This window comes from Nicotiana tabacum, chromosome 21, assembly GCF_000715075.1.
Source record: "Nicotiana tabacum cultivar K326 chromosome 21, ASM71507v2, whole genome shotgun sequence".
NCBI lineage: Eukaryota > Viridiplantae > Streptophyta > Magnoliopsida > Solanales > Solanaceae > Nicotiana > Nicotiana tabacum.
In genome coordinates this window covers 10,550,507-10,575,497 of record NC_134100.1, presented here as the reverse complement: position 1 = coordinate 10,575,497, position 24,991 = coordinate 10,550,507, and the positions used below count along the sequence as shown (strand labels likewise).

Here is a 24,991-nt window from a genome sequence, read left to right as displayed (position 1 = left end):
CAATCACAACATATGAAAGTATCATCTCAAATAACAGAGAAGAGGAGAAAGAGGAACCTGAACTGTTTTACAACATATTCAAATTTCATAGTAGCTACACGGACAGGCTATGAATCATCGCCCTGACCAGATTAAAAATAACAGTCAAATCGAACCTCATCTTAACTGAACTCCATTTTCGACACCCAAAAATCGAAAGGAAAAAGGGAACTACAACATTTCATGTTTTTCTTATTTTTGTAGTCTGAGGGAAGCTGAAGGAACTTGCAATTTTTATATGAAAGAACTCCGAAAATCAGAGGAGGAAAAATCAAAAATCAAAAAACTAAAACCCTAGAACCTTCTTCTTGCCGATTTCAGTGTAAAGACCAGGTCCCTTGCCCATGATTAAAAGCTAAAATTGGAGTAAGAAGAAGACAAATGTAAAGGAAACTCTCGTTCTAGACGCTCTTTATCTCATTACTTTTTTCTCTATCAGTGACTATATGTGTGTGTTTTATGTCAGTGGCTTAGGTTGAACCAGTAGTGGACGAGAGATAGGAGGCGACGACTATGGTGGAATATGGCTGAGGCTTGGAGAGTTTTCGGACATATTGTGGTCGATTTTGGCTAAGGAATTAGAAATTGATGTGATTTTGGGGATTTTTGGTTTAATCCTTTCTGGATTTTCTGTTAACGTGTGGAAAAGAGGTGTTTCGGACTGGGCGCTAGGGAGATAGGGTGGTGCGGCGGTGGTGGCTGACCTTAGGGGTGGGCCGCTGGTCTTCTTCTCTAGGGTCTAGGGTTAGGTATTTTGGAGAAGATGTAGTTTATATATGGCGTATATGGGCCTAGGTTAAGAAAATTGGGCTTGCCTTGTTTGGGTCTGAGGATGTCCGAAATTAAGCTTAAAATTGGAATTTCAACTCTTATCATCCATTAAGAAACTTAAACCTTTTCCTTTAAAATAATTTAAAATATACTATTAAATATAAAATCAATTTCAATCATAATAAGAAACTAATTAATTTTGTATTTTCAAGTAAGGGTAGAGAAAAAGAAATAAGTTGAAATGATAGTAAAAATCAAAACATTATTATAAAATACTAATGGCCTTAAGTAAAAGAGATAAAAAAATATGTAATGAACTATTTTTGTATTTTCATTTTTTTTGTCTTAAAAGATAAAATTGAAGATAAAATATACTAAAATTCTATAAAATTAAATAGACACTAAAAATACTACGAATACTAAAAACAACTCTTAAGAATCGTGCGGGTCAAAAATTACGTGCTTACATTCATTACCAGATCTTGAGCATGACAGATGCCCCAGGACCATCTTAGTTATGATCGTTGCTTTCAGGAGTTGTTTGTGGAGATTTTTTATATTTTGAACATGTTTTGTCTATTATTTTATAAATCTTGTCCAGTAGTATTGATTCTTTTAGGTGGTGTCACAGTTTGTTATAATCTAGTGGAGTCTGTCGTATCTTTTGCTATCGTACTTCCTATGATGTATTTGAAAACCAAAAAAAAAATATAAATAAAAAATCCAAAAAGATTTTTGTTTTCAGTTTATTTTTCATTACTTTTCCAGAACTACGCTTGGTTTGATTCATATGGACATGATACACAGGTAACCTACATTGGGTTCGATCGAACCACTTTTGAAATTTTAGAAAAAAATTAAAAAAAAAAGATAAAGTTGTGGGATGTGAAAAATGAGAGAAAATTGAGGGATGTAAGAAAAGAGTGATAATCAGAAAGAAAAGAGAGGGAATAAAATGAAAAACTAAGGAACACAAAAAAAAAATGAAAAAATGAAGAGGAAAAGGGGCCAGAAGAGTGAATTTGGGATGATGCCAATATGACCTTCGTACCCTCGAAGTCATTTTAGAATCGATAATTGTGACTAGGTACACTGCACATAATGTGAGATTATCTTATGTTAAATACCCTAACGCTAACGTGATGACTTTATTTTGTTCCTCTTTGTTATCTTCATTATAACAGAAGGGTGGTTGGTTTGTGGTTCTTAAACTGTTACTCTTCCCTACAACATAAAGTTGAAAGGCAATGGAAGACGATAACGGAATTGTGTTAGTTGATACTGATGGCCAAAAGCAATTGTTTGAACGAGAAACTGGGTTGGTTGAAGAGGTAAGTATGTTAAGACAACACATAGCGGACATGTATCAGGCTTGCATGACCGGTAGGCACCACCCACGCTGCTGCCTAGCTTCCTAGATGCCACCCGCACCCAAGCTCCGTTCATAGTGTCAGATGATCCATCATATTCTCCAGATTTTTCCGCTTATCATAGCTTTCCTAACCTCCTTAGTAGCCCCATTATTCATCCTCCAACTACATTTCCTAAAAATAGCCCTCCTATCATATCCACTATCCCCACTATCACAACTTCTTAATAACCTTTCTTTGATAGATCCAACAGTGAATACCAGTTCAAACCTCTTGATACCCAATACTACCCTCCTAGAGTTGGATCACCAGGCCCTTAACTCATATAATCGTAGCTCTCAAAATGAGCCTTATGTTGGAAATAAAAAGTCCACAGGAAAAGAAGAGCGAGATGGGATATCCAGAAAGCTGAAAGGTATAGAACAATCCTTAAAGAACATGCAAGATATGGGAAGTCAGATTAATATATCTTACAATGACTTGTGTATGTTTCCTGATATTCATCTGCCCACGGAGTATAAAATACCAAAGTTTAACTTGTATGATGGGCGTGGAGATCCAGTAGCCCATCTTAGGAGTTATTGTAGTGAAATGAGAAGGGTTAGTAGGAAAGATGAGTTGTTGATGGTATATTTCCGTGAGAGCTTGAGTGGGGCAGCCTTGGAATGGTATACTCGTCAAGATGTTAGTAAGTGGTATGCATGGGATGACATGACTCAATATTTTGTTCGACACTATCAGTATAATTTACATATTATCCCAGACCGATCCTTCCTATCTAAGATGGTTAAGCTTTTTCTATAAGTTCAGAGACCCACCTACTTCAGTCATTTGATCCCAACTTTAGGTAAACCTCTCAATAATGTGGTAAAAATGGGGGAGATGGTAGAAGAAGAGATCAAGTTAGGAAAAATCATGAGCTATTCTGCATTGAAAGATACTACAGAAGATATTCAGAACATCTCAGAGAGCTTGGGGGGAAGGAAGAGAAATAGAAAAGATGTCGTTGAGCCCCGCCAACAACAAGATCCAGTGGGTGATCCTGCTCGATGCTTTCAGCCTCATATCGACCCCATGAATATCCGCCTACTATAGATAATCCTCCTAAATGCTACTTCTCTCCATAAAATCCCCAAAGTCATACCTTACCTTCCCAATACTCTATTCACAATGCACCACCATATGCCTCACATCCACAAGACCCGTAATGGCCTGCACCACCTCCATAAATGTCTTGTCCACCTCTACAAGCATATCAACCACCTATCCACAAGAGTTTCCAACTGAGGCAGGAGTACAAAATGAAAAGGCAGCAACAAAGAGAAAAGTCTTTCATGCCTATTGGAGAATCATATGCCAGTTTGTTCTAAAAGTTGAGGCAATTGGACATGTTAAAGCCAATTCAAATAAAAATGTCGAACCTCCTTCCAAAGAATTTTGATTATTCTCAAAGGTGCGCATATTGCACTAATGCCTCGGGGAACATCATAGAAAAATGTTGGTATCTGAAAAGAGCAATCCAGAAGCTTATTGATGCAGGTGACATTATCGTGCAAAATCCAGATGCAGCGGATACTAGCCAAAGTCCATTGCCTGTTCATAATGAGACGCATATGATAGGCATGATTTGTGTTGAAAAGGAATATGAGAACTCTTCTGAGTTCCTTGGAGGTCCACTTGCCGCAAAGTTTCCAGTTCTATTAGTTCGGTTCCAGAAGTTGATCTTAAGAACGAGTTGGCAAAAGGGACCCAAAAGCTATTTGCTAAGGTCAATATGATGGAGACTCGTGAAAGTCCTAGTAATAGCAATGTGCGGTGGCTAATATGTCGAGCTTGATAATTGGAAAGACACTCTTTTCATGGTTAGACATGAAGGAGTCTTGGTAGTTTATTTTGTTGTCATTTCTGTTGTCCGGGTCATTTCTGGGTTGGAATCCAGATATTGTCTTGTGACTCAAACCCTTCTTTCCTTTTATTTTGCCTAGTTCATTTAGTCGTAGTAACTCGTCTAGTGTTATCTAGGATTGTTCCAGGGTTGTAACCCAAGTTTATTTTGCTTATTTTGTTGTTCAAACCCTTTCACTGTATGTCTAATGCAATCTCCTGTTTTCTATTATTTTTAGTCAATTTTTGTTTAGTTCTCTTTTTCTTTTATAGTTCTTTTCATAGTGACTCTAGTGACATGGCATGCACGTGGAATTCTCAGTATGGTCTTAAAAGTTTGTCCAATCATGAAACAATGAAACAAGGTTTAAAGATGACAAGGACATTTGAAGGAAATAGGTAAAGATTTGGATATTTTGAGATCATTTAAAGCCTAAATTGTGTGAAACTGGGGAAGATAGTTTGGGAAGTTAAGAGGACGACAAGAATTTGTTACAAGAGAGTGTGTCCTAAACAATTCTAAGTGAGGAACTTTGTGTTCGAGTGCATCTCATGTGATAAGATAATGCCAAGGTAAATCTACTCCGAACTAATAAAGGATATTCATTGTGGAAAAGAATTACCCAAAAATAGTTCAACACTCGACAAGGCACTAAAGAAAAGTGGAAGGCATATCTGAGATATCAATACCGAAGCTGCAAAAGAAATATCGTGCATGATCTTCATTTTTCATCTTCAAGCTGCATGTATTGTACTTGGCATTTTTAGAGATTGGGAGGCCCTCTTTCAACTATCCAAACACTTTATACCCTTTGGTACCCTTTTGAGCCTGTGCTGATTTCTTTGACCTCCCCTATTTTGGAATCATGTTATTAAAAAGAAACATGTCCCCATAACGTTTGTTTTAGAAATTCACCCCAAAAGAAAATTAGAAAAAAAAGAGAAGAAAAGAAAAAGATATAAAGAAAGAAAAGAAGTCAAAAAGAAAAAAAGAGAAAAGAAGAAAAAAAGAGAAGAAAAAGAAAAATAGCAACAACAAAAAGTATTCTTTTGAACTACGTTCGACCTGATTCTTATGTCAACAAGATACATAGGCAGCCTTACTTTAGGGTTCGGTCACACCAAGTCAAAATTCTAAAATTGCTCACTTCAAAAGAAACGAGGGCAGAAGTTTTGTTTTCTATAGAAGGCGGTTCCAAAAGTTGTAAAGTTATACCCCATTTTGTCTTAGTTTGAATTTGAGCCTTCATGCCTTTCTTTCTTTCTAACACTGTCCAAAAGTCATGTTACAGTTTAAAAAAGACCTCGCAGATAATCTTTGAGAGTGCCGAGTTAGACATGCTAGGAGCATATGATATTTTTACCATGGTTAATGCCTTGTCATCTGCATAATTAGAAGAAATAAGAAGAAAAGAACAAAATGAGAGAGTTTTATTGGTGAAAATCCTCACGGGCACCATAAGACGATGGTGAGTTAAGAGAAAGAACAAAATGAGAGAGACTTGATGGTGAAAACTCTTCGGAGTAGCGCAAGTCGAATAAGGATTGTGAATCTAATAGAGCAATTGGATCATTGGAGTTTCCAAAGGTTGAAGATATGAAAAGAATTGAAAATTAGACTTACTGGACAAATTAGGCCACTTAATCCCAAATGCATGTCATGGTCATTAGAGTTTGTATCCACATATGTTAAGTTTCTACTTTGTAATTTTCTTGTTAGACATCATCTCTTTCCACTGTCCCCTAACTATGTTCCTCTTGCTTTGTTTAAGTCCACTTTTTGAGTCTGTTTGGTCATAACAAGTTAGAAATGTCTTCAAACTTTGCTACTAGCTTTCCAATTGCACAAAGCGGAGTATGGCTAGCATATCAAAGTGGCACAAGTAAGAAAGAGTAGTATGCGCACTGAGTTGGTGACAATTGACGTGAAATGCAAAGGTTTGGAAAATGTCAATTTATGAGCACAATGCAACAAATAGAGGGTATTGGGCTTGAACGGATCAGAGGTGTTTTCTGTGATAAGAGTTGACAGAAAAATAGTTAGTCAATAATAAGCAATGTCTTTCAAGTTGAAATCAAAGTTATCATGGCAAGTGAAGGAGCGATCTCCCTCAAGGTTAAGGCCACAAACCAACCACCATGTTTTAAACTCACAAGTTTTCTTTGTTTGAAGCAGAGACGAAGACTATGTCCAAATCAAAGCTTGGCAACTTGAAACTTTTGGGTGTCGCACCCAAATTTTGTCAGCAGAAAGGCTATTTGAGAAGGTTTTTACCTCCTAGATATTCCCTTAGTTGAGAAGACTATTACCTCCCAAGAATTTCCCTATTTGAGAAGACCATTACCTCCTAGGCATTTTTCCTTGTTGAAAAGAACCGTACCTACTAGGCATTCTCCCTAGTCGGAAGAGTTTTTAGTTTTCCTTAAGTTCAGGGGTTTCGCCTGGAAAATAGTGTCAGTTTTGTTTCCTTAAGTTCAGGGCTCCGCCAGAAAAATAGGGTCACTTCTTAGTTTCTCCTAAGATGTCAGTTTCAGTTTCCTTTAGTTGTTAACCTTTAGATTTCTTTAAGTTCAGGAGTCCCACCTGGAGAATAGGGTCAGTTTTTAGTTTTCTTAAGTTACTAGTCTTTAGTTTTACTTGAGTTCAGAGGTCCTGCCAGGAGAATAAGGTTAGTTTTTAGTTTTCTTCAGGTCTTAATCTTTAGCTTTTCTCGAGTTCAAGGGGTCCCGTGTCACGAGCCAAAATCCCAACCCGGTCGTGATGGCGCCTCTCGTAAGGACAAGGCCAGCCAATTAACAAAACAATATATCTCTTTATAATTACTTAGCAGGAATAAGTCTAAATCATGGACAATATAATCTTAAATGCGAAATAAAGGTGATAGAACAAGGAAAACTATCCAAACTTAGCCCGAAATCGGGGTGTCACAAGTCATGAGCTACTACAGAGTTTACTAATATTTTACAAAGTTTGGAATTATCATAAATAACAAAGATAAGGGAGAAAACGGGGCTGCGGACGTCAATAGCTACCTCGTTACTCCTAGTCACCGCCTGGTCTGGAAAGAATCAGTGCTCAGGAGCGAACTCAACTCTGCCTGTATCTGCACACATGGTGCAGGGAGTAATGTGAGTACTCCGACCCAGTGAGTAATAAAAATAAATAACGACTGAAAACATGAAATCTCATAACGGCACAATATAGCGCTGTCCCAAGCAGTAAAATCAGTTATACAGTAAAATAGCGAGTATCAGATAATTCTTCTTTTAAAACAGTAAAGACAAATAATTTCCACAGTAAGGATAAATCAAAAGCTTTCCCCTCGTGCTCAATATGTAAATCTCAGTATAGTATCAGCTCCTCGGGCTCATTCCCAACTCACCAGCACACAATATCAGCCCCTCGGGCTCACTCCCAACTCACCACACACAAACAACGGCCTTTCGGTCCCACTCCCAAATCACCTGGGTACCCTGCGCTCACTGGGGGTTTGTATAGACTCCGGAGGGGCTCCTACAGCCCAAACGCAATATCAATAGGCTTGAAAGCCTTCACACATCACACACGAGGCCTGAAAGCCTCCTCATATAACACTCGAGGCCTGAAAGCCTCCTCACATCACTCAACATATCCTCACGTATGGCCCTCGGCCTCAATTAGTCCAGAAAAAAATCATAAGCCTCTTGGGCATCAGTAAAACAATAGTGCTCAGCTCAACAGCATTATAAATATCATTAAATCTCGAGTTGAGTATAAATGTAGCTGAGTTCACAAAATAATATAATTCAAATAGACTGAGTTCAAATAATATTTCAATTCGTGAAAAAAATAGTGATGTAATTTCACAAAAGATTTAAGATAATTGGCACGAAGCCCAAATATGGCAATAAGCCTAATCATAGTGAAAAACAATAAATCTTTATTAATTACACGGTAAAAATATCAACTGGGATGGACCAAGTCACAATCCCCAATAGTAAATGACCCTGCGCTCGTCATACAACGCGTGTCTCATCTCAACAAAGCAATATGTTGTGCAATCCGGGGTTTCAAACCCTCAGTGCATCATTTAAAATCATTACTCATCTCAAGACTGTCCAATGTCTACTCCGCTATGCCCTTTCCTCTCGAATTTACCTCTTCGCACGTCGAATCTGGTCAAAACCACTACGAATACATTACAATAGGCTAAGGGAATATAACCCAATCGAAAAGACTCGAAAAATATCGAAATTCACGAAATTCGCAAAAGCCCGAGCCCCGGGCCCACTTCTCGAAAAATTACGAAAGTCACATCACCGGATTCCTCGTCTCGCCACTAGTCCGTACATATAAAGTTTACCAAAATCGGAATTCAAATGACCCCTCAAATCTTCAAATCTTATTTTCAAATCCCTAGGCCTAAATCTTCAATTTACTCCTGAAAAACATGTAATCTAGTTGGATTATTCGATGATAATTCAATATTATGGAGTAGAAATAATCACAAGTGACTTTCCTCAAGATTTTTCAAGATTTCTTGCTAAAAATCGTCCAAAATCCGAGTTTGGAAGCAAAAAAAAAATGACCAAACTCGGACTGCTGGACATTAAATTTGTCCAGAAATTTTCGGTACTGTTCACGCGGGGCACTGTTCATGCGCGTGAGGTCACTGTTCACTGTTCACCCGCGCGGTACTGTTCACGCGCGGGCACTGTTCACTGTTGCAGAAAATACAACAGCTTTTAAGAAATTTGCTGCACAACCATTTTTTCACTAAAATGGCTCTAACTCCATCATACGAACTCGGAATTAGACGATTCTTATTCGTAAGAGTCACAAATAATAATACGAACACAACCCTTCAATCAAAACTCAATTCGGAGCTCGTTTGCCCAGTTCAATACCCATTTCACTTGTTAAACAATTAACTCACATTTCACGTCAAAAATCCAATCGCGACTTGATGAAATTAAACCAAAATTTCCAGATCAGTCCTATAATTCATGATTTAAATTTTGGAAGTCTTGAAATCAAATTTGGATCTCTAGAACTAAAAATTAGATCATTACATTTATGCTCAAAACGGCAAGAATCTTCCAAAAATGACCCGTTGGGCATCCGAAACACACCCGAGGCCCCCGGGACCCCGACCAATAATACTAATCAGTCCCAAAATACATTACGGGCTTGCTCGAGGCCTCAAATCACATCAAACAACGCTAAAATCATGAATCAACCCCCAATCCAAGTTTTATGAACTTTAGAATTTCCAACTTCTATTTCCGATGCCGAAACCTATCAAATCACGTCCGATTGACTTCAAATTTTGCACACAAGTCCAAAATGACATAACGAAGCTACAAAAATTCTCGGAATTCCATTCTGACCTTCGGATCAAAATTTCACCTATCAACCAGAAATCGCCAAAATACTAACTTCGCCAAATGAGCTAATTTCTTCACCGGACCTCCAAAATTAATTCCGATTGTGCTCCTAGGCCTTAAATCATCCCCCGAAACTAACCAAATCATCAGAATTCAATTCCGATCCCTCTAACTCACAAGTCAATGCCCGGTTGACTTTTCCAAACTAATTCTTCCTTAAAGAGACTAATTGTCCCATTTCATACCAAACTCGATCCGAATTGACTCAAATTCACCAAGTACACATATTGAAACATGAATAAGCATTTAACGGGGAATACGGGACGAAAATACAGGAAACGACGGTTCGGGTCGTTACATTCTCCCCAACTAAAACAAATGCTCGTCCTCGAGCGAGTTAAGAAACATACTTGGAGTTTCAAATAGGTGCGGGTACCTGCTCCGCATCTCCTGCCCGGTCTCCCAAGTAGCCTCCTCCACGGGCCGACCTCTCCACTGTACTTTCACTGATGCTATATCTTTTGATCTCAATTTTTGAACTTGTCGACTCAAAATAACCACTGGCTCCACATTATAAGTCAAATTTTCATCTAACTGTATTGTACTGAAATCTAAAATATGAGACGGGTCCCCAATGTACTTCCGGAGCATGGACACATGGAATACCGGATGAACACCCGACAATCTAGGCGGCAAAGCAAGCTCGTAAGCCACCTCTCCAATCCTCCTAAGTACCTCAAATGGTCCAATAAACCGCGAACTCAATTTCCCTTTCTTTCTGAACCTCATAACACCCTTCATCGGCGAAACCTTCAGCAAAACCTTCTCACCCTCCATAAATGACACATCTCGGACCTTCCGGTCCGCATAACTCTTCTAACGCGACTGAGCTGTGCGAAGTCTTTCCTGAGTCACCTTCACCTTTTCTAAGGCATCCTGGACCAAATCTGTCCCCAACAACCTAGCCTCACCAGGCTCAAACCAACCCACTGAAGTTCTACATCACCTCCCATATAAGGCCTCATACGGTGCCATCTGAATACTGGACTGATAGCTGTTGTTGTAGGAAAACTTTGCAAGTGGTACAAATTCAACCCAAGAACCTCCAAAATCAATCACGCAGGCACGCAACATATCCTCCAATATCTGAATAGTACGCTCGAACTGTCCGTCCGTCTGAGGATGAAATGCTGAACTCAACTCCACCTGAGTGCCCAACTCGTGCTGAAAAGTTCTCCAAAACTGAGAAGTGAACTGAGTACCTCTATCCGAAATAATAGTAACTGGAACACTATGCAACCGCACAATCTCCTGAATAAAGATCCTAGCCAGCCGTTCCGCATAATATGTGGTACACATCGGAATGAAATGCGCTGACTTGCTCAGCCTATCCACAACGACCCAAATCGAATCAAAATTCTTCAAAGTCCGAGGAAGGCCACTCACGAAATCCATAGTAACTCTCTCCCATTTCCACTCAGGAATAATCATCTGCTGAAACAAACCGCCCGGTCTCTGATGCTCATATTTCACCTGCTGACACTTGAGACACCGAGCCACATATCCCACAATGTCTTTCCTCATTCTCCTCCACCAGTAATGCTGTCTCAAGTCTTGATACATCTTCGCAGCACCCGGATGGATAGAATACCGCGAACTGTAGGCCTCCTCAAGAATCAAATCTCTAAGCCCATCAACATCGGGCACACAAATACGACCCTGCATCCTCAATACACCATCATCACCTATAGTCACATCTTTGGCATTATCATGCTGAACTCTGTCCTTAAGGACAAGCAAATGCGGATCATCATACTGGTGTTCTCTGATGCGATCATATAAGGAAGATCGAGAAACCACATTAGCCAATACCCGACTAGGCTTAGAAATATCTAACCGCACCAACTGATTGGCCAAGGTCTGAACATCAACTACAAGAGGCCTCTCCCCAACTACGATGTAAGCCAAACTCCCCATACTGACTGCCTTTTGGCTCAACGCATCGGCCACTACATTGGCCTTTCCCGGATGATATAGAATGGTAATATCATAGTCTTTATGTAACTCAAGCCATCTCCGCTGCCTCAAATTAAGATCTTTTTGTTTAAATAAATGCTGAAGACTACGATTATCAGTGAATGCCTCACAAGATACGCCATATAAATAGTGCCTCCAAATTTTTAAGGCATGAACTATAGCACCCAACTCCAAATCATGAACATGGTAGTTCTTCTCATGGGGCTTCAACTGACGAGAATCATAAGCAATAACTCTACCCTCCTGCATTAGCACACAACCAATCCCAACTCTGGAAGCATCACAATATACCGTGTATGAACTTGTAGCTGATGGCAACACCAACACTGGAGATGTGGTCAGAAGTGCCTTGAGCTTCTGAAAGCTCTCCTCACACTCGCCGGACCATACAAATGGGGCACCTTTCTAAGTCAACTTGGTCAAAGGTGATGCAATAGAAGAAAACCCTTGAACAAATCGGCGATAATAGCCTGCTAGCCCAAGAAAACTCCGAATCTCTGTGACTAAGGATGGTTTAGACCAACTATGCACTGCTTCTATCTTCCTTGGATCAACCTGTATACCCTCGCTGGACACTATGTGTCCCAAAAATGCCACAGAACTTAGCCAAAATTCACATTTGGAGAATTTTGCATAAAGTTTCTCCTCTCTCAATCTCTGCAACACAACACGCAAATGCTGGGCATGCTCCTCCTGGATACACGAGTACACCAGGATATCATCAATGAATATAATAACAAATGCATCCAGATAAGGCTGAAATACACTGTTCATCAAATGCATGAACGCTGCTGGGGCATTGGTCAGCCCGAAAGACATAACCAAAAATTCATAGTGACCATATCTAGTCCTGAAGGCAGTCTTGGGAATATCCGACTCTCTGATTTTTAACTGGTGATAGCCCAAACGGAGATCAATCTTAGAAAATACCCTCGCTCCCTGAAGCTGATCAAATAAGTCATCAATGCGAGGCAAAGGATACTTGTTCTTCATTGTTACCTTATTCAACTGCCTATAATCAATGCACATTCTCATTGTACCATCTTTCTTCTTCACAAATAAAACAGGTGCACCGCACGGGGACAAGCTAGGCCGAATGAACCCCTTATCTAGGAGTTCCTGAAACTGCTCCTTCAATTCTTTTAGCTCTGCTGGTGCCATACGATATGGCGGAATAGAAATGGGCTGAGTGCCCGGCACTAAGTCAATGCCAAAATCAATATCATTTTCTGGCGGCATGCCCGACAAGTCTGCAGGAAATACATCAGGAAAGTCCCTCACAACTGGGACAGAATCAATACTAGAAGTCTCAGCTCCAACATCCCGCACAAAAGCCAGATATGATAGATAACCCTTCTCAACCATACGCTGGGATTTCAAGAAAGAAATTACTCTGCTAGAGACATAATCAGTCATGCCACGCCACTTGATCCTCGGAACACCCGGAATAGCTAAAGTAACTGTCTTAGCATGACAATCTAGAATAACATGACACAGAAATAACCAATCCATGCCCTATATAACATCAAAGTCCACCATGCTCAATAGCAATAGATCAACTCGGGTCTCCAGACCCTCAATAATCATAACACATGACCGGTACACACGGTCCACAACAACAGTATCGCCCACCGGGGTAGATACATGAACAGGTAAAGAAGGAAACTCTCGGGGCGTACCCAAATAATGAGCAAAATATGAGGACACATAAGAATAGGTGGAACCGGGATCGAATAATACAGAGGCATCTCTGTGGCAGACTGGACAATTCCTGTAATGACAGCATTTGAAGCAATAACATAAAAAAACAAACCTGTCCACCACCTGATCGACCTTAATCCCCATAAGCAATAACCGACTCACCAACACGCCTCAAACTGGAACCAATATAGCACAAAATCATGCAATCAACTTATTTAATCTTCCCATGAGACACACTCCCACAACCTACCACAACAATATCTGGAGCGTACCTCCAAACCATTGATCGCACTAACGCTGAAGAGCGATCAAGAGTCATTAACCGGGACGCAAAACCCTTTTTACAAAACACCGATCTTAGGTGACGCTGAAGACAATTCCAACTTACCGTAAACATCAAAACTTATCTCCTGCTCATCCGAGCTCATGACATCTTGTCAAAACTTTTCCTTCACTCGTGCCATTCTCGGCCTAATTTCCATAACCAGAACTGATTCACCAGCATGCATCAAATCGGAACTAACATAGTACATAACCGTATAATCCGCTAACCAATAGCAAGCTCCCCAACTTGGCTCGAAGCCATAGATCACAACACATATACTCCATTGCTGCCGTAATACCATGGTTAGATTAAACTCACTCCTTCATAAGCTTGTGGAAACATGAATCATCGGAAATTTTAACTCTTCTGCAATTTTTGCATTCACTCACACAACAGTTAAGCCCACTTTTTAGGCGACAATTTTTTTTTACTAAGTCCCAAATTTTTCAAAAATTTCGGCAGAGTTTCCTTTGTAATTGGGCCTATCCACCTGCCAGAGAATCACCAAAACCATCCTAACAACACGTCCACAACTTGACAAAGCATCACAATGTATATCAACAACATTAATCTCAATATTACATGTATTATATTATCAAAATTGATACATGGACATGCGTTGCACCTATTTGAATCATAACATATAGAAAATACCTTTCAATCCTCCATTATTGGGCTATTCAACCGAGTAAGAACATATTCTTTCTTTAATGTTTTCGACCCTCAAGGTGGGCTCCTTGACTCAACGATTTCATCATAATACATTTACAGAAGCGATCTCAGCTCCCAGACTTATCTAACTAGTATGACAAATAGATTCCCCTCATAAGCCAATTACCCACTAGCTTTACCTTTAGTTAATATTTTTTGTATACCTTCCACTGCCATACACATTACACAATCACTTAATCTTCCTGAGTCTAAACTCATACTGTAACATGAAATTTACTTCACTCCAAATAGGAGACATAAAAAGATTCTTCACGCACCCATAACTTGGGACTACACATCCTATCACAATGGAAATCATACACTCAATAGTTCATCTATCATCCAGTAGACCTTCCTCGTCACTTCCAAGTCATATAGATATATCTCGCAGTACCATCATACTCCTCACATAGCTATCCAGCCATGATTGCCACTAATAGGGACAATACCGAACATAAAGGTTCAAAACACTTGCTCGCACAATCAGCAGCTCAGTGCTCAAGCCATAAGCAAGATCCGGCCTCAAGTCCTCCAGACTGGCCTAACATCAAACTCACCGAGATCACGTCTCGCCCTTCTATCGGGGAATTACAAGCCATCAAGGTAAATCGAATACTGAGTGCTCGTTCGCGCATACGAACATGTGGAAGGAATCGTAAGAGTTACTTTTCAAGTTGAATCAAGGACGCACGATAAGAATTCAACAATGTGAAGTTTTCCTAAAAGTTCTGTAGCCTCTCGAGGATAAATACAGATGTCTCTGTACCGATCCGCGAGACTCTACTAAACCGGCTCATGACTCGCGAGACCAATTAACCTAGGCTCTGATACCAACTTGTCACGACCCAAAATCCCAACCCAGTCGTGATGGCGCCTCTCGTGAGGACAAGGCCAGCCAATCAACAAAACCGTACATCTCTTTATAATTATTTAGCAGGAATAAGTCTAAATCATGGGCAATATAATCTTAAATGCGAAATAAACGTGATAGAACAAGGAAAACCCTCCCAACTCAGCCCGAAATCGGGGTGTCACAAGTCATGAGGTACTACTGAGTTTACTAATATTTTACAAAGTCCGGAATTATCATAAATAACAAAGATAAGGGAGAAAATGGGGTTGCGGACGTCAACAGCTACCTCGTTACTCCTAGTCACCGCCTGGTCTGGAAAGAATCAGCGCTCAGGAGCGAACTCAGCTCTGCCTGTATCTGCACACATGGTGCAGGGAGTAATGTGAGTACTCCGACCCAGTGAGTAATAAAAATAAATAACGACTGAAAACATGAAATCTCATAACGGCACAATATAGCGCTATCCCAAGCAGTAAAATCAGTTATACAGTAAAATAGTGAGTATCAGATAATTCTTCTTTTAAAACAGTAAAGACAAATAATTTCCACAGTAAGGATAAATCAAAAGCTTGCCCCTCGGGCTCAATATGTAAATCTCAGTATAGTATCAGCCCTTCGGGCTCATTCCCAACTCACCAGCACACAATATCAGCCCCTCGGGCTCACTCCCAACTCACCACACACAAACAACGGCCTTTCGGTCCCACTCCCAAATCACCTGGGTACCCTGCGCTCACTGGGGGTTTGTACAGACTCCGGAGGGGCTCCTACAGCCCAAGCGCAATATCAATAGGCTTGAAAGCCTTCACACATCACACACGAGGCCTGAAAGACTCCTCATATAACACTCGAGGCCTGAAAGCCTCCTCACATCACTCAACATATCCTCACGTATGGCCCTCGGCCTCAATTAGTCCAGAAAAAAATCATAAGCCTCTTGGACATCAGTAAAACAATAGTGCTCAGCTCAACAGCATTATAAATATCATTAAATCTTGAGTTGAGTATAAATGTAGCTGAGTTCACAAAATAATATAATTCAATTGGACTGAGTTCAAATAATATTTCAATTCGTGAGGAAAATAGTGATGTAATTTCACAAAAGATTTCAGATAATTGGCACGAAACCCAAATATGGCAATAAGCCCAATCATAGTGAAAAACAATAAATTTTTATCAATTACGCGGTAAATATATCAACTGGGATGGACCAAGTCACAATCCCCAATAGTAAATGACCCCGCGCTCGTCATACAATGCATGTCTCATCTCAACATAGCAGTTTGTTGTGCAATCCGGGGTTTCAAACCGTCAGTGCATCATTTAAAATCATTACTCACCTCAAGACGGTCCAATGTCTACTCCGCTATGCCCTTGCCTCTCGAATTTACCTCTTCGCGCATCGAATCTGGTCAAAACCATAACGAATACATTACAATATGCTAAGGGAATATAACCCAATCGAAAAGACTCGAAAAATATCGAAATTCACGAAATTCGCAAAACCCGAGCCCCGGACCCACTTCTCGAAAAATTACGAAAGTCACATCACCGGATTCTTCGTCTTGCCACGAGTCCGTACATATAAAATTTACCAAAATCGGAGTTCAAATGGCCCCTCAAATCTTCAAATCTTATTTTCAAATCCCTAGACCTAAATCTTCAATTTACTCCTCAAAAACTTGTAATCTAGTCGGATTATTCGATGATAATTCAATATTATGGAGTAGAAATAATCACAAGTGACTTAACTCAAGATTTCCCAAGATTTCTTGCTAAAAATCGCCCAAAATCCGAGCTTGGAAGTCAAAAAAAATGACCAAACTCGTACTGCTGGACATTAAATCTGTCTAGAAATTTTCGGTACTGTTCACACGGGGGCACTGTTCATGCGCATGAGGTCACTGTTAATTGTTCACACGTGGTTACTCTTCATGCGTGGGTACTGTTCACTGCTGCAGAAAATACAGCAGCTTTTAAGAAATTTGCAGCACAACTATTTTTCACTAAAATGGCTCTAACTCCATCATACGAACTCGGAATTAGACGATTCTTGTTCCTATGAGTTACAAATAATAATAAAAACACAACACTTTAATCGAAACTCAATTCGGAGCTCATTCGCCTAGTTCAATACCCATTTCGCTCGTTAAACAATTAACTCACATTTCACGTCAAAAACTCAATTGCGACTTGATGAAATTAAACCAAAATTTCCAGATCAGTCCTATAATTCATGATTTAAATTCTGGAAGTCTCGAAATCAAATTTGGATCTCTAGAACTAAAAATGAATCTTTAGATCATTACATTTATGCTCAAAACGGTAAGAATCTTCCAAAAATGACCCGTGGGCATCCGAAACACACCCGAGGCCCCCGGGGCCCCGACCAATAATACAAACCAGTCCCAAAATACATTATGGACTTGCTCGAGGCCTCAAATCACATCAAACAATGCTAAAATCATGAATCAACCTCCAATCCAAGTTTTATGAACTTTAGAATTTCCAACTTCTATTTCCGATGCCGAAACCTATCAAATCACATCCGATTGACTTCAAATTTTGCACACAAGTCCAAAATGACATAACTAAGCTACAGAAATTCTCGGAATTCCATTCCGACCGTCGGATCAAAATTTCACCTATCAACCGGAAATCGCCAAAATACTAACTTCGCGAAAATGAGCTAATTTCTTCACCGGACCTCCAAAATTAATTTCGATTGCGCTCCTAGGCCTTAAATCATCCCCCGAAACTAACCGAATCATCAAAATTCAATTCTGAGCCCTCTAACTCACAAGTCAACGTCCGATTGACTTTTCCAAACTAATTCTTCCTTAAAGAGACTAATTGTCCCATTTCATACCAAACTCGATACGAATTGACTCAAATTCACCAAGTACACATATTGAAACATGAATAAGTATTTAACGGGGAATACGGGACGAAAATACAAGAAACGACGGTTCGGGTCGTTACATCCCGCCTGTAAAATAGGGTCAATTCTTAGTTTTTTTAAGTTATTAATATTTGGTTTTCGTTGAGTTCAGGAGTCCTGCCTGGAGAATAGGATCGGTTTTTGGTTTTCTTAGGTTGTTAGTCTTTAGTTGTTCTTGAGTTTAGAGGGTCGGTTTTTAGTTTCCTTAAGTTGTTAGTCTTTAGTTTTTCTTAAAGTTCAGGGGTCTCACCTGGAGAATAGGGTCAATCTTTAGTTTTGTCAAGCTCACTTTATAGTTTTCCTTGAGATCAATCTCACATCTAGGAGGCGCACTTCCTAGTTTATGGCATTCAGGTCACATTGTTTTAGGAGAAGCACTTCATATTCTAAAGTTTGTTAGTTTTACCCCTAGGAGACACACTTCCTAGTCTGAGTCTTTCAAATTTTATTTTTAGGAGACGCACTTCCTAAATTAAGATTTCACCCTTAGGAGACGCACTTCCTAATTTTTGGCTCATTCAAGTTTCATCTCTAGGAGATGCACTTCATAGTTTGAGTCATTCAAGTTTCACCCATAGGAGATTTATTTCTTGTTTTAGTCATTCAGTTTTACTCTAAGGAGGTGCACTTCCTAGTCTAAATTTCTTAGTTTTACTCACAGGAGACGCACATCCTAGTCGAGTCTTTAATTTTACTCTCATCATTGCATCCTTCATCAATAGCATGAGTGATTTACAGTTTTGCTAACAACTCACAAATCTTCCTAGTTTAAACTGGGGCAGAAAGTTTTTTCGTTTTGTTTGTTCTGATTGCAGGCACCCACTTGGAGAACGAGGGTCAATATCTCAAAAATCGATTTTAAGTTCAAACCAGAGAAGCACCAGGAGCCTTCCTGAAGAACATGGTCAACTTTTAGTTTCTTTCAAGTTCAAGCAGCAGGATCCCGCCTGAAGAACAAGGTTAACTTTCAATTTTCGAGTTTAAAAAGCAGAAGCTCACTTGAAAATGCAGTTCAAGTCAGAAGTACCAGGAGCCCGCCTGAAGAACAGGGTCAACTTTTAGTTTTCAAGTTCAAGTTAGAGAAGCAGCATGAGCCCACTTGAAGAATAGGGTCAATTTCCAGTTTCCAAGTTCAAGTCAAACGCACCAAGAGCCCGCCTGAAGAACAGGGTCAACTTTCAGTTTTTTTTTTCAAATCAGAAGTAGCAAGAGCCCGCCTGAAGAGCAAGGTTTGCAAGCTCAAGTCTACTCCAAGTTCAAGTTTATTTCAAGTGCAAGTAGCAGGATGCTCGCCTGAAGAACAGGGTCAACTTCTAGTTTTCTTCAAGTTCAAGTCAGCAAGATGCCCACCTAAAGAATAGAGTTGATTTTCTATTTTATAATGAAGATTCAAGTAGAGATTCAAGGAAGATTCGAGACAAGAAGTGATAAAATCTTGTATTTTTCTTTTCCTTTTTTTTGCTGTAATTTTTCCTTTTATTTTTGATGTATTGGCTGGGACTGCGGACCGGAACCTCGACGCATGGTACTTCACTCGACTCTCCACCTCAGTATCCTTCTCTATCTTTCCTACTTCAAAACTACACGTGGCCTAATTCCTTTATAACCAAGGATATGTAGGCAGCTCAAATACAGGGCTCGGTCACAGTCTTTTTATCCATTTTTATTTTCTTTTGAATAAGTATCGGGTGGGAGATCAATTGCGTTGCTTACTTAATTCTTTGCTAAAAAACTCTTCGAGTTTTCAAGCAAAGAGGGGCAGTTGTAAGCACGTAATTTTTGACTCGCACAAGTTTTAGAATTATTTTTAGTATTCTAAGTATTTCATAATATTTACTTGAGTTGTTTTTAGGATTTTAGTCTACTTTTATTTCTATTTCTAAAATATAAATTTAAAAACACAAAAAATAGTTTTATTTTTATTTTTTTATTTACTTAAGGTCATAAATACTTTGTAGAGATATTAATTTAATTTTACTATGATTTTAACCTATTGTTCTCCACCTTTATTTTACTCTTCTCGCTGCTGTGTCAACCGGACACACACAGGACGAAACCAGATCTGGCCGGACTTGCATGCTTCGACGACTCTTTGAGCTTTGTTCCCCCTTTTTTCCGTTCTGGTGTTACTCGCTGTGGTAGTGATGCTGGATTTGCACACATCTAGACGGACAGAGATAGACACGAGCAAAGAAAGTTCTGGAGAGTGATATAAAGGAAGACAAAAATGTCATCTTCATAGCTTTCTTTTTCCATTAAAGTTGCCATGTGACACCACTGTCCGTCTCCATTATACTATCAACAACAATCATTTTACCATGAAAACTAACCAACAACTCCCCTACTCACATAACTTTCTTTTTCATTTGTCGCAAACTACTTGAAAAAGTAACATGAACACACAGATCCACCATCTTATCGTCCCTATTTCCATTGTCTTAAGCTCAGACACACTCATAGACTAGAAAATTGGTCCAAGTTGCTGGATTTACTTTGAAAGTTCGAGCCCTGCCGAAATAAGCATTCGTCGAGGTTGTTGGGTTCGTTGAGGGGACATTTGAGGTCGTTGGTCAAGCTCCGGTCCGAAGGCTGACTCAAAACCCGTTTGGGATTTAAGGTCCAAATTCTTTCACTATTTATTTGTTCTTTTTAAATTTTATATACATGTGACACTTTGTTTGGCGTGGTTATATGAATATTCTAATGTTGGACGGAGATGGAATGCACTATGGTGGTCTTTTGTTCCTTGAATTTTTTATGTATGTGTTATTTGATTAGATTAGATATTTTGTTAATGTGCGTTGATGCCTAGTCTTGCTTGAGGAAAGCCAATTGAATCATTATGTTGAGTTAATAAGAATGTGAATGAATTAAGGCCTAATTTCCCTAATTAGTTAATTGATCTAGAAAAGCTGAATGTTTATCTTAACCCAATGTGCCGCAGAGCTTTGGATATAAAAGGAAACTGAAAAAATAACTGGGTTTTAAGTGATTATCATGCTCTTGTTTTAATTTTATTTTTTGCTTTGATCGCTAGCGGCATGTTTTGGCCGACGACACCTAGGTAGGCAAACTTTTAGGACGTTATATTTTAGTTATTGAGGTGAAAGGTCGTCCCCTTTAGTCTATACTCAGGGGAATGCCCTCCCAGATTTTGTGTATATTTTTATCCGGGGTTACCTCGTAGTACTCTGTAATTGGCAGCCATTATGAATATCATGGATGAAGCATAATATTGGTTAGTGTAGGATTGTTAATATTATTCTTTTCTTTTCTTTTCTTTTCCTTTCTTTTTCTTTAAGTGGGGACGACCTTGAACCTCTTGTGTTTATTTTAATTTTTGTATTTTTGCCTCAATCTGAGCATCCTATAAAGCCAATGTAATCATGCATGCAACCGTACTAGTTACGAGACTCGGGGAGTGCCTAACACCTTCTCCCCGAGTCAAATGAACCCCCTTACTCTGAATTTCTGGTGCAGTCAGTCATAGAGTCAAATGTGTTTTGAAGGAAAATTCTTATTTTATAAAATGGTGACCTGTCACACCGAAACAAAATGACAGGTGGCGACTATGAAAAATCGTTCGAAACACAATCTTTTGTCACTTTTCAAATTGAAATCCTTTAAGCTTTAAAATTACTTTATTATCCTTTTAAAGAAGGTTTAAGAGTAAAAAAAGGGATGTGACACTAAACAAGCATTATGGATGGTGAACAAAAATCTTAAAAGCTATGGAGTTCTTGGAGCAAGCATGCATTTCTTTTGATGAGCTAATGGAGATACAATAGTTCTCTATCGGGGAGTTGTATATAAAGCTAAGAGGGGAGTTTCAGAAGGTTTCATGGAAGAGACTAGTTTGTAATAATATGGGATGCCCAAAATGGTTCTTTTTGCTTAGATGGTGGTCCATGAAATGTTGTATACCAGAGATAGACTGGTAAAATGGGGAGTGACGAGTATAATATGTCCTTTATGTGATGTAGAAGCTGAATCTGTAATCCACTTGTTCTTCAAGTGCTCATTTGCTGCTTCAATATGGAATCAATTGCTAAGATGGCAAGGTATGGATAGACAAGCAATGGGATGGGTGGATGATCAAACATGGGCTGCAGTTCATGAATGGTAAAAATGCCAAGGCAGAGAGCTATAGAATGAGTTTGGTAGGATGGGCATACTATGTCTGACAAGAAAGGAACCACCGGATATTTCAAGATAGAAGGAGAGAAGATGCTACTCTGGTGAGACAGATTGTTCAAGATGTACATGTTCGAGGTGCATGCAGTAGAAGAATAGTAGGCCAATTGAACAGAATGAATTACTATCCTTAGTTTCTGTTAGGTATGAATGTAGTAGATATGACTTTTATAGTTTTGAAGTTTTGTAGTAGGATAGATTGGGGGCATTCCCGCATACCTTGAGGTTTTTTTTAGAATTGCTTGTAAATCACTATTAGAAATTCGAGAAAAGCCTTCCAAAAAAATCGACCAAAGTAAGTCGGTAATGGCCAATAACTGTCAAAAATGCGACCATTAACGTATGGTCGGTATTTTGAAGGTCGGAAGGGCATACCGATCAAAGTTCGTTGGAAGTTACCGAACAACTTTGGTTGGTCAATTAAATTCAAAAAAATTACCGAAAAAACCAACCAAAGTTGGTCGTTCTTTTCCGACCAAAGTCAGTCGGTATTTTAATTATGTAATTAAAAATGCACCATTTGAGAATCGAACTGGAGTCTGTACTGTGGTAAGATACTATTCTACTACTAGACCATTGGTGCATTTTGTATTAAGACTGTCTTTTATTTCATTTATACTCTTTAATTGTATTTTTGCACGAAAATAATTGACCAATGTCGGTCGCTTTTATTAAAAAATAAAATTACCGACCGAATTCGGTCGGTTTTTAAAAATGACCGGCCGAATTAACCGACCGATTTCGGTCGATTTTTTTAATATTAATTTTAGTTTATTTTAAATAAAAAACCGACCAAAGTTGATCGGTTTCTTGAAAAATAAATTTCGTGAACTCAAAAATAATTTTCCCGCATTTTTGCGCCAAATAAAACCGACCAAAGTTAGTCGCTTTCAAAAATAAAATATTTTGAAAAACCTACCGACTTTTGTCGGTTTTTTGGCCAGTTTTTTTGACCGACCAAAATTGATCAGTCGATCACGGTCGGTTTTTGCCGAATTTCTAATAGTGAATACTTCTTTTTCCCTGATATATAAAATCTATAATTACCAAAAAAAATCAATAATAAGCAAAATTAATTATCTAAAAATATAAAGCAGGTCACAACTTATTTTAATAAATTTTTAGAAGAAATCAACAGGATGCAACTCAGCTCAACGCCAGGCTATTCACTGCAGAGGACGCCACTCGAATTAATATGTACAATAGTCTATGCTCAAGAGATGGAAATGCTATAGAAGCATATTCAATCTCAGATATGGCACAATATATATCCAGTATCCACACACTAAGTTCGAGCAAACGGCATGGAATATGCACAGTAGAATATACCAAGAAAATAATGATGTAAATGACGGCCAGATAAGCTCCCGCTATTCGTATGGCTGGGAGAAGGACCAGACTACATTGATATTTTACACAACCTTGCCTTGTACTTCCTCAAAATATTTCCACGAAAAATTTAAAATGTGTCTTAGGAACAATAATTAGGCATGATAGGCAATTGTATGTAATAGGTAAGTTCAAAACCGTATAACTCTGAGGACCTCCTCGCGACAGTTTACTCAAAAGCCCCCCCCCCCCCCCCCCCCCCACTCAACACTAATTAGGCTTACCTGATTTACTATCTTGTTTAGTTCAAGTGATAGAGAATAAAATGACAGATAACCACATATGTGGCATATCTCAAATTAAACAATTCTGATCTAGGTTCAAGACTGGAAGTTGCGTACCTCAATAATTAGCCCATAATATTCACACAAAGTTACAATACACTGTATAGAGGCATAATTAGAAAACAAAACATAGATTATAACCCCTATATCTTTTTATTTAATAAGTATTTACTGCCACCGAGGTCTGTACGGGGTCAACCAAGGATGAGGTAGGGAGTTTTGACTAAGGACAATGCACATGAGTTGGAGAGGCAGTTAACGACTATGGAGGCCAGGAAGAGTGGTGAGGATGCTAGCGTTAGGTGGACGGCAAATGCGGAATGTATAAGGGAGGCAGCGAGGGAGATGTGAGGGATCTCGAAAGGCTACTCTGGCAGGCATAGAGGCGACTGGTGGTGGAATGACGTGGTCCAGGGTAAAGTGGAAGCAAAGAAAGTGACATATCTTAAGTTAGTGGAGAGCACCAACGAGGAGCAGAGGAGAGCGAACAGAAAAGATATAAGGAAGCTAGGAGGGAGGCAAAATTAGCGGTAACGGAGGCTAAGACTACTGCGTTTGGTCAGCTGTATGAGGAACTGGGGGCCAAAGGTGGGGACAAAAAGTTATTTTGGCTGGTTAGAGTATAACGACCCGACCGGTCGTTTTGAGCTCTAGCACGTCGTTCAACAGTTTGAGGCCATGAGCAATTTTAGTTCAGGTATTATGACTTGTACGCGTGGTTGGAATTGAATTCCGGAAAATTCGGAGTTGATTTGGAGAAAGAATTCTCATTTCGGAAGCTTTAAGTTGAAAGAATTGACTAAGATTGAATTTTTGAGTGAGCGACCTCGGAATCGGGATTCGAAGGTACCAGCAGGTTCGTATGATAATTTCGTAGTTTGGCATATATCCGGATTGGGTTTTGAAAGACCCGGGAACGTTTCGGCACCTATTGTAGAAGTTGGCATTTTTGAAGGAATTTCATAAGTTTGGGTTGAAGTGCATATCAGTGTTATCGATGTATGTTTGGGATTTTGAGTCTGGGAATAGCTCCGTATAGTGATTCTGGTGTTGGGAGCTCGATCGGAAGTGAATTCGGAGGTCCGTGGGTCATTTTGGAGTCATTTGGCTAAAGTTAGAAATTTG

The 24,991-nt window shown here is 39.3% G+C and overlaps 1 long non-coding RNA gene across 1 annotated transcript; it reads left to right on the top strand.

Moving 5' to 3' along the window:
* The first annotated feature begins 19,995 nt into the window (after positions 1-19,995).
* Positions 19,996-22,442, top strand: LOC142175509 (uncharacterized). The gene is made up of 2 exons (XR_012704614.1): positions 19,996-20,616; positions 21,983-22,442. It is a non-coding gene; the product is annotated as an uncharacterized LOC142175509 (long non-coding RNA).
* The last annotated feature ends 2,549 nt before the right edge of the window (positions 22,443-24,991 follow it).